Here is a 10,423-nt window from a genome sequence, read left to right on the forward strand (position 1 = left end):
ATCCATCCATTTTGTTCTTTATGATAGCTTGCTGTTGTCAAATCAGCTGCTGAATTTTCTCCATAAGAACAACACACTCAATAGCAATAAGCGTATTGCCCCTTTGTTTGAGCTGGAAGCTCTGGGTTCAAGTCCTCCTCAGTGTTCATGATATAACCGAACAGATTGATAGGTTAAACAGGCAGCACATATGAACCAGAGAGATTCCTGGTCTGCTAACCATGCTTGATGTGGACTGGAGCACCTCAAATTATAACAACTTGTCTCTCTTAAACAGACAGAGCTGTTGTCAGTCCTATGACAACTATGGCTAATTATAAGCAGATCAAAGGGCAAATAATCTACCAAAAAAAGGGAGAAAGCATGGTCCAAAAATACATTCGCCTTGTGATACTACATTGCCAATATTTACAGTAGTTGATGTGTAGAGTGTCCAGAAAGAGCATGGAATGATGCAGCACATAATGTCTCCATTTATAATGCTTCTTCATTGTTTGCTTTACTACTCTGATTTTGAACTTTTAATGAGAATTCACCACAACCTGTTAGCCAGCTGCTGTTTCATGATTTAAAGGTGTGTCTGTTGTCATAGTTTAACAAATGTACCTATTAAAATGTAATCTTCCTTAAAAATAACCTTGAAGAAAAGGTGGGGATTATTCCATGTTCAGTCCTAAAAGTGAACAGCTGAGCAAGCTGTGTGATTCGGTACAGGTTGCAGGAGAATAAAAGAAACACAGGTGGCAAGGTAAGCCTCCAGACAGTCAGTTAGAGAGCAGCATGGGAGCAGTAGCTGATCAGTCAGAAGCGATGTGTAATTAACCGACAAGGGAGGCAGTTGTGGCTGGAACTCGTCATGTGAAAGACCTCCGTCATTGTGCCGCCTCACTTGTTAGAACACAGTTGAGTGAGTAGTTACGGCACTTCCAATATTCTGAAATTTGTTCTTTCAGTGTCAAAGCTTCCAAAAATAAGGGTACAAATAATCATGGAGTGGTTTTTCACTCCACATAACAAAGAAAGGTGCTGTATTTTATCTTTTATCTCAATTAATATATTCAGATAAGTTCAATTAATATATTCAGGGCAGCATGGTGGTGCAGTGGTTAGCACTGCTGCCTCACAGCACCAGGGACCTGGGTTCGATGCTAACCTCAGACAGACTGTGTGGAGTTTGCACATTCTCCCCGTGTATGCATGGGTTTCCTCTGGGTGCGCTGGTTTCCTCCCACAGTCCAAAGATGTGCAGGTTAGGTGAATTGGCCATGCTAAATTGCCAACAGTGTTCAGGGATGTATAGGTTAGGTGCATTAGTTCAGGGTAAAAAATATGGGAACAGGCCTAGGTGGGTTACTGTTTGGAGGGTCGGTGTGGACTTGTTGGGCCAAAGTGCCTGGCTCCACACTGTAGGGATTCTAATTCTAAAGTGAAAACAAACAACTTAGGTATAATGTGCCCAATTATAAAGGAATTTGATCCTGTACCTATACACTTGTACATTAATTTGTAGCAATCACCCTGATTTGAATGAAATACAATCCTCCATCGATTGTCAAAAGGCACTAAGAGGTTTTATATGTCTGGGCAACACTTTAATGACTTTAGATTTTTGGTTCCTGGCAGCATTTACACCAAGCACCAGTCTAGGCTGATATATGCTCATCCACACCAACTTCTCCCATTGTCCTTTCCATGTCCTTAATTCCTTTACAATGCTCAAAACAGAGCTACTGGACAGCTTTTTTTTTCAATTTCAGTAATTTCTTGCAAGGTATGCAATGATTGCTACAATTTTGTTGTTTATTTTCAGATTCAGAGTAACAGGATCATAGATGTGGAATTCTTATATTGAAAATAATGGCTACTAATGCCTACTTTCATGGAAGTGAACATCTGGTCTCCTTCCTATTGAAAAGTGTTGTGAAACTTGAAAATGTTCAGAAAAGATTTACAAGGACATTGCCAGGGTCGGAGGATTTGAGCTATAGGGAGAGGCTGAACAGGCTGGGGCAGTTTTCCCTGGAGCGTCAGAGGCTGAGGGGTGACCTTATAGAGGTTTACAAAATTGAGGGGTATGGATAAGATAAATAGACAGTATTTTCCCTGGGTGGGGGAGTCCAGAAGTAGAGGCATAGGTTTAGGGTGAGAGGGGAAAGATATAAAAGAAACCTAAAGGGCAACGTTTTCAAGCAGAGGGTGGTATGTGTATGGAATGAGCTGCCAGAGGATGTGGTGGAGACTGGTACAATTGCAACATTTAAAAGGCATTTGGATGAGTATATGAATAAGAAGGGTTTGGAGGGATATGGGCCGGGTGCTGGCAGGTGGAACTAGATTGGGTTGGGATATTTGGTTGGCGTGGACAAGTTGAATGGAAGTGACTGTTTCCATACTGTACATCTCTATGACTCTAATTGACTGATAAAGGAAGATTGAGGGGCCATATGGGGTCTACTCCTGTTCCTTTTCCCTAACTATCTCAATTTACAAACTGTGATTATCTCGCAAAACTTTTATTTATTTAGCACCCATCAGAATTGAAATTATCCAAAACCACTTTACAGTTAATTAATTGCTTCAGAATTGTACTCACTGTTGTTTCATAATGATTCTGAAATAGTTCATTTTAAACTTACATTAACTCTGCCCAACATCACTGAGTCTTGGAATGGAGAGATTTGCATGAGATCCCGTTGGGGACAAATGTGAATTTGTTGGCTCAATGATAATTGTATTTATGCTGAACTAGTGAATGCTAATTGTGCCTATATTGCTACAATCAATGAATGATACCTTTGTTATGTAAGACAAGTGTCTGTTCTTGCTAAGGTCTATCTATTACCTCGGATAGAGGAAAACCCTTTGACCCATTATCGATGGGAGTGAATTACCCTCTCCATAAGTGGTGTTAACGAAAACATATGACAAGCTGGCAGCATCAGCATCTGATAATACAAGCGTGACTGTTGAAATGCAGGAAACACAGACCAAATTGAGCACAGCAAGGTTCCACAAACAACAATGAGTTCAATTAACAGATTAAATGTTTTAGTTATGTTAGTCTGGGATGTTTGGTCAAATTTATTTTGTCCAAGAGGCCAAGTAACAATGAGATGTTGTTGGTTAAGAAATAAGTATTATCCAGAAGACTAGAGTTGTATTCTTCTTCAAATTATGTCATGGATCTTGACCACCAGAAATAGAAACAGGAGTAAGCCATTAAGCCCCTCAGATGTGCTCCACCATTTAATTGCATCATGGTAGACCCAACGTTCCCCATGTCAACTTTCTTGGTCTTTCCCTATAACCCTTAATTCAATTACTGGTCAAGAATTTACCTATCTCAGGCTTACATATACATAGGTTTTATATCTACCCCAACCTCTCTCTGTGGCAAGGAGTTCTAAACACTCACAACCTTCCGAGAGAAGAAGTTCTTCCTCATCTCAGTCTTAAACTGGTGTCCCTTTATTCTGAGACTATGCCTCTGGTCCTAGGCTCTCCCATGAGAGAAAACATCTTCTCAACACTTACCCTGTCAGGCCCCTTAAGAATCTATATGTTTCAGTGAGATCACCTCACATTTTCTAAACTCCAATGAATAGAGTCCCAACCTGATTAGCCTTGCTCGCTAAGACAATCCTTCGATACAGGGGATCATCCTAGTGAATCTTCTCTGAACTACCTCCAATGAAATGATATCTTTTCTTAAATAAGAGGTCCAACCTTGTTTCCAGTAATCCAAATATGGTCTCAGCATCTCCTTATGCAGTTACAGTAAGACTTCCCTATTCTTAGACTCCAATCCCTTTGAAATAAGAGCCAACATTCCATTTTCTTTCCTGGTTACCTGCTGCACCTTTTACATCTACCTCTGAAAACAGGCTAGCCATGGGTTAATGTCTTAACCAGAAGATAGCACCATGGATGTAAAAGACACAATATATCATGAAATGTATTCTTTCCTATTAGCATTTAGCTGAAAGGTACATAGTAATGCTATTGCACAAATTCTGTGTACCGACATGATAGGGTATCTTCTATATCAAAGCACAACAGAACAAAAATCACTGAAGAACAAATAGCAGATTCATCCAAGAGAGAAGATAAAAAATAACTGTTAACATTTAATCACACCTGTGAATTGAACACTGTCTTTCTGTAAACGCTGCAAGAAAACAAAATTGCATCGGGGGTTTTAAAAACGTAAGAAACTTTAAAGCTGCCAAGTTTCCAGGGATAGATGGCTAACCAACTACTAAATGCACTAATGTATGAGCTGGGAAAAAGGACAGAAAGAACAGGGCCTGAAGTATTAAACTCAAGAAGAAAGGTATTCCATTTGGCACTTCCCGTGAATCAGTGTGTGGGGAGGGATACAGCTGGTGAGAAATGCTGACAGTCACACAAACATGGGAACAATGGTAATGAGGAAAGTAAGAGTTTCCACCGAGAAGGTGTTCTGAGGGCAACTCCATGGAAAGTTCTCAGCTGGCAAATTTCCCTGAACAGAATGTGGAGCTTTATGATTCTGCATGCTGTGTTAGGAAAGATTGCCTCATTGCACAAACTAGTGAGATAATCGTTTACTGCTACCAAATGTGCTGCTTGACTGGTTTTGAAGTCTGCTACATGTATAGTTTTCAATTTTAATATGTGTAAATTTTTGTGATTGTACCTATTTCAATAGGCTGAGCCCAAATTATTCAAAAAGAACAAATTGAAGCAAAACCAGAAATTGCTGGAGAAACTTAACATCTGTGGAGAGAAAGCAGAGTTAACATTTTGAATCTAGTGATCCTTCTTCAGTGATCTGAGTTCTAATCTTGCGGTCCTGAAGAAGAGACTGAAAATGTTAACTCCAGAGATGTTGTCAGATCTGTTGAGTGTCTTCAATAACTTCTGTTTTTGTTTCAGATTTCTAGCATCCATCTATAATTCTCTGGCTTGTCCTTACTGCCCTTCTTAAACAGTGGCACCATGTTAGCCAACCTCCAGTCTTCCAGCTACTCACCTGGTGACTATCGATGATATGAATACCTCAGCAAGGGGCCCAGCAATCACTTCTCTAGCTTCCTACAGCCTTCTAGGGTACACCTGATCAGGTCCTGAGGAATTATCCACTTTTATGCGTTTCAAGACATCCAGCAGTTCCTCCTTTGTAATATAGACATTTTTCAAGATGTCACCATCTATTTCCCTACATTCTATATCTTCCATGTCCTTTTCCACAATAAACACTGATGCAAAATACTGGTTTAGTATCTCCCCCATCTCCTGTGGTTCCAGACCACCCTATTATTCGTACATAACTAAACTCCCCTTACGAATATGCTTCTCAACCTCCCTCTGACTATTGGGGGGTCTATAATACAATCCCAATTAGGTGATCATCCCTTTCTTATTTCTCAATTCAACCCAAATAACTTCCCTGGATGTATTTCTGAGAATATCATCCTTCAGTACAGCTGTGATGCTATCCCTTATCTAAACCGCCACACCCCATCTCTCTTGCCTCCCTTTCTGTCCTTCCTATAGCAGTTGTATCCTGGAATGTTAGCTGCCAGTCCTGTCCATCCCTGAGCCACATTTTTGTAATTGCTATGATATCCCAGTCTCATGTTCCTAACCATGCCCTGAGTTCATCTGCCTTCCTTGCATTGAAATAAATGCAGTTTAATTTATTAGTCCGACCTTGTTCTCAGCTTTGTCCCTGTCTGCCCTGACTGTTTGACTCGCTTCTTTTTTCAACTGTACCAGTCTCAGATTGATCTCTTTCCCCATTATTTCCCTGGGTCTCACCCCCCACCCCCCATCTTGCTAGTTTAAATCCTCCTGAGCAGCTCAAGCAAATCTTCCTGCCAGTATATTAGTCCCCTTCCAATTCAGGTGCAATCCGTCCTCCTTGTACAGGTCACTTCTCCTCCATAAGAGATTCTCATGATCTAAAAATGTGAGTCCTTCTCCCAAACACCAGCTCCTCAGCAAGGCATTCACTCTATTTGCCTACTCCTACCTTCACTAGCTCACATCACCGAGACTAATCCAGATATTACTACTCTCAAGGATCTCCTTTTTCAATTGCTGCCTAACTCTCCAGCTTCTCCCTTCAGAATGTCATCCTTTTCCCTTCCTATGTCATTGCTTCCAATGTGTACAATGACCTCTGCTGGTTCCTCCCCTTGAAAGACCAGTGAGCCTAACGTTGGTGATGGGCAAGTTGTTGGAGAGAGAATCCTGAGGGTTAGGATTTACATGTATTTGGAAAGGAAATGACTGAATAGGAATAGCCAACATGGTTTTGTGTGTGGGAAATCATGTCTCACAAACTTGATTGAATTTTTGGAAGAAATAACAAAGAGAATTGATGAGGGCAGAGCGGTGGACTTGATCTATATGGACTTCAGTAAGGCGTTCAACAAGGTTCCCCATGGGAGACTGGTTAGCAAGGTCAGATCTCATGGAATACAGGGAGCACGAGCTATTTAGATACAGGACTGGCTCAGATAGAAGACAGGGGGTGGTGCTGGAGGATTGTTTTTCAGACTGGAGACCTGTGACCAGTGGAGTGCCACAAGGACTGGTGCTGGGTCCACTACTTTTCGTCATTTATATAAATGATTTGGATGCGAGCATAAGAGGTACAGTTAGTAAGTTTGCAGATGACTCCAAAATTGGAGGTGTAGTGGACAGCAAAGAAGGTTACCTCAGATTACAATGAGATCTTGATCTGATGGGCCAATGGGCTGAGAAGTGGCAGATGGAGTTTAATTCAGATAAATGTGAGGTGCTGTATTTTGGGAAAACAAATCATAGCAGGACTTATACACTTAATGGTGAGGTCCTAGGGAGTGTTGCTGAACAAAGAGACCTTGGAGTGCAGGTTCATAGCTCCTTGAAAGTGGAATCGCAGGTAGATAGGATAGTGAAGAAGGTGTTTGGTATGCTTTCCTTTATTGGTCAGAGCATTGAGTACAGGAGTTGGGAGGTCATATTGCGGCTGTACAGGACATTGGTTACGCCACTTTTGGAATATTCTGTGCAATTCTGGTCTCCTTCCTATCAGAAGATGTTGTGAAACTTGAAAAGTTTTACAAGGATGTTGACAGGGTTGGAGGACTTGAGCTATAGGGTGAGGTTGAATAGGCTAGGACTGTTTTCCCTGGAAGGTTGGAGGCTGAGGGGTGACCTTATAGAAGTTTATAAGATCATGAGGAGCATGGATAGGATAAATAGACAAAGTCTTTTCCCTGGGGTGGGGGGGAGTCCAGAACTAGAGGGCGAGAGGGGAAAGATATAAAACAGACCTAAGGGGCAACATTTTCACTCAGAGCATGCCATGTGTATGGAATGAGCTGCCAGAGGAAGTTGTGGACGCTGGTACAATTACAACATTTAAAAGGCATTTGGATGAGTATATGAATAGGAAGGGTTTGGAGGGATATGGGCCGGGTGCTGGCAGGTGGGACTAGATTGGGTTAGGATATCTTGTTGGCATGGATGGGTTGGACTGAAGGGTCTGTTTCCGTGCTGTACATCTCTATGACTCTAAGTGCAGTTCTTTGTTTTATTTGTTTGACAATTCGCTTTGGAGGATGATGTAAACTAGCTCTCCCAATATTCATTACAACTGGATAAAATAAAATTGTAAATTTGTAATGGGTGCTGGAACCAAGAATACCATTTTACACTGTTGTCCAAAGTCAAAATTAGCCCCAGGTCATTTTCTCACAAGAGTAATGATGCTAAATGAAATGGGTACAAGGTGAATAAAACAAGGTCAGCACTTACTTATCTGAAGGCACTGAACAAAATTGCAGTATCATATGATTCCTAATGAACATTTTTTAATAGCTCACTGAGAATTTGTAAATATCAGGTGATCAGAGAAAATCACACAGCCTCATTTAAAGAATGATTTAATTCAAATCCTGAAAGCTACAATCTGATAAATCGAACCTCTACAGTAGGAGGGGTAATGGAAAATAGAATTAGCAATGCTCTGATCGTCATGTAGAAGTTCAAAGAGGATACTACATATGACTTCAGAAAACTATGACCAGGTGACACATTGACTAACTCCTACTTGGTTTTCAAAAAGGGTTTTTAATAGACTGTCTCATGAGGGATTATATATGATCATTAGTTTTGGCAAATTCAATCACAAAATTGGTTAAAGCACTGTAAGAAGAGGATAGATTTAAATACTCAGTGAAGTAGCAAATACCTGGATGGGACTAGTTTTTCTTTGCTCACTTGTGGGACATGGGGCAGTGCTGGCTGGGCCAACAGTTATTGTCCATCCCTAGTGCCCTTGAGAAGGTAATAGTAGGTTCCCTTCTTGAACTGCTGCAGTCTATTTATTCTACATAGATCCATAATGCTATGAGGTAGGGAGTTCTAGGATTTTTACCCAACAACAGTGAAGGAGCATGAATATACTTCCAGGTCAGGATCATAAAATCACCTACAGCGTGGAAGCAGGCCATTCAGTAAGTCAGGTCTAGACCGAACCTCCGAAGAGTACACTTCCCAGATCCACCCTATCCCTGTAACCCTGCATTTCCCATTGCTAATCTACATAACTTGCACATCCTTGGACAATTTAGCATGGCCAATCCAGCCAACCCTCATATCCTTGGACTGTGGGAGGAAACCCACCCAGTTATCAAGAGAACGTGCAATCTCCACATAGACAGTCACGCAAAACTGGAATCAAACCTGGCACCCTGGCGCTGTGAGGCAACAGTGCTAACCACTGAGCCATTATGTCTCGGAGGGGAGCTTGCAGGTGGTGGTGTTTCCATGTAGCTATTTTCCTTGCTCTTCTAGGTAGCAGTGGTCTTAAGTTTGGAAGGTGCTGTTTAAGGATCCTTGATCAATTTCTGAAGTGTAACTTGTTCCATATATACACATAATTTTTCCATTGATTGCCAGCTTCAACTTCATTGAGCATTGGTGGGAAATTGGATCCACACAGTTTATGCTACATTTCAGCCATTCTTCTCTCTGTCCAAAAGGAATCTTAGTTTCTAATTTCCATCTTCTGTGACCATGTTCCAGAATTCTTACTAGGTGTTCAAATAGAAACTAAGATAGACAAAGACTTTCTCCGTGCAGGTTCATAGTGTCTTGAAAGTGGAGTCACATCTTGATAGGATAGTGAAGAAGACATTTGATATGCGTGCCTTTATTGGTCATTGCATTGCGTATAGGAGTTGGGATATCACATTGCGACTGTACAGGACATTGGTGAAATCACTTTTGGAGTATTGTGTGTAATTCTGGTCTCCCTCCTATAAGAAGGATTTTGTGAAATGTGAAAAGGTTCAGAAAAGATTTATGAGGATGATGCCACGGTTGGATGGTTTGAGCTATAGAGAAAGGCTGAATAGGCTGGGGTTATTTTCCCTGGAGCATCCAAGGCTGAGGGGCGACCTTATAAAGGTTTATAAAATCATGAGGGGAAAGGTCTTTTCCCCAAGGTGGGGCAACATAAAACTAGAGGGCATAAGTTTAAGATGAGAGGGGAGAGATTTAAAAGGGACCTAAGGGGTAACTTTTTCACGCAGAGAGTGGTACGTGTATGGAGTGAGCTGTCAGAGGATGTGGTGGAGGCTGGTACAATTACGACATTTAAAAGGCATCTAGATGGGTATACGAATAGGAAGGGTTTAGAGGGATATGGGCCAAATGCTGGCAAATGGGACTAGATTTATTTAGGATATCTGATCAGCATGGATGCATTTGACCAGAGGGTCTGTTTCTGTGCTATACATCTCATTTAACAGGCATCATCTGTTTCTCTTCTAAATTCAAAATCTCATTATGTTAAGCATTAAACACCTTCAAAGATACAGACCAAATCCACATGATCTATCCAAGATCCAAGACACAAATAACTGGTGTTAAAATATATCTAAATCACACATCAATCTACGTCACACCTTCCCACAGAGAAGGACGGAAACGTATTTTTAAGAGGCATTTTCATTGCTCAACAAAATTATCCAAACACTGCTTTAATGTTACATTAACAACAGTAACATGGTAATATTAAACATACAACCAGTTACGCAGCAACCACATTTTAATTAGGATCCATTACATAACTCAGTATCCTACATATATCATCTTGATAAAGCATGCATTAGAACTTCCTTTCCAGGGTCATGAATGATATTCAATTTATATGTTTGGGGATTAATAATCAAGCGCAATCATTATTAGTACTTGTCCTGCAATTTTTCTGAGAAAATCAAAGGATTGTGGTTTGCACAAATAATAGTGTCTTTCACATTGTAGGGGATTTAAATCTCAATAATGTAGCCACATCACAAGACTCAATACCTTGTTTGCTACTGTAGAATATTATTACTGCAATTAGTTTTTCTCAAAGAAACTGACCAACAGGTCATTCCAC

Source organism: Chiloscyllium plagiosum, chromosome 25 (genome assembly GCF_004010195.1).
Source record: "Chiloscyllium plagiosum isolate BGI_BamShark_2017 chromosome 25, ASM401019v2, whole genome shotgun sequence".
In the NCBI taxonomy this organism is placed as follows: Eukaryota; Metazoa; Chordata; class Chondrichthyes; order Orectolobiformes; family Hemiscylliidae; genus Chiloscyllium; species Chiloscyllium plagiosum.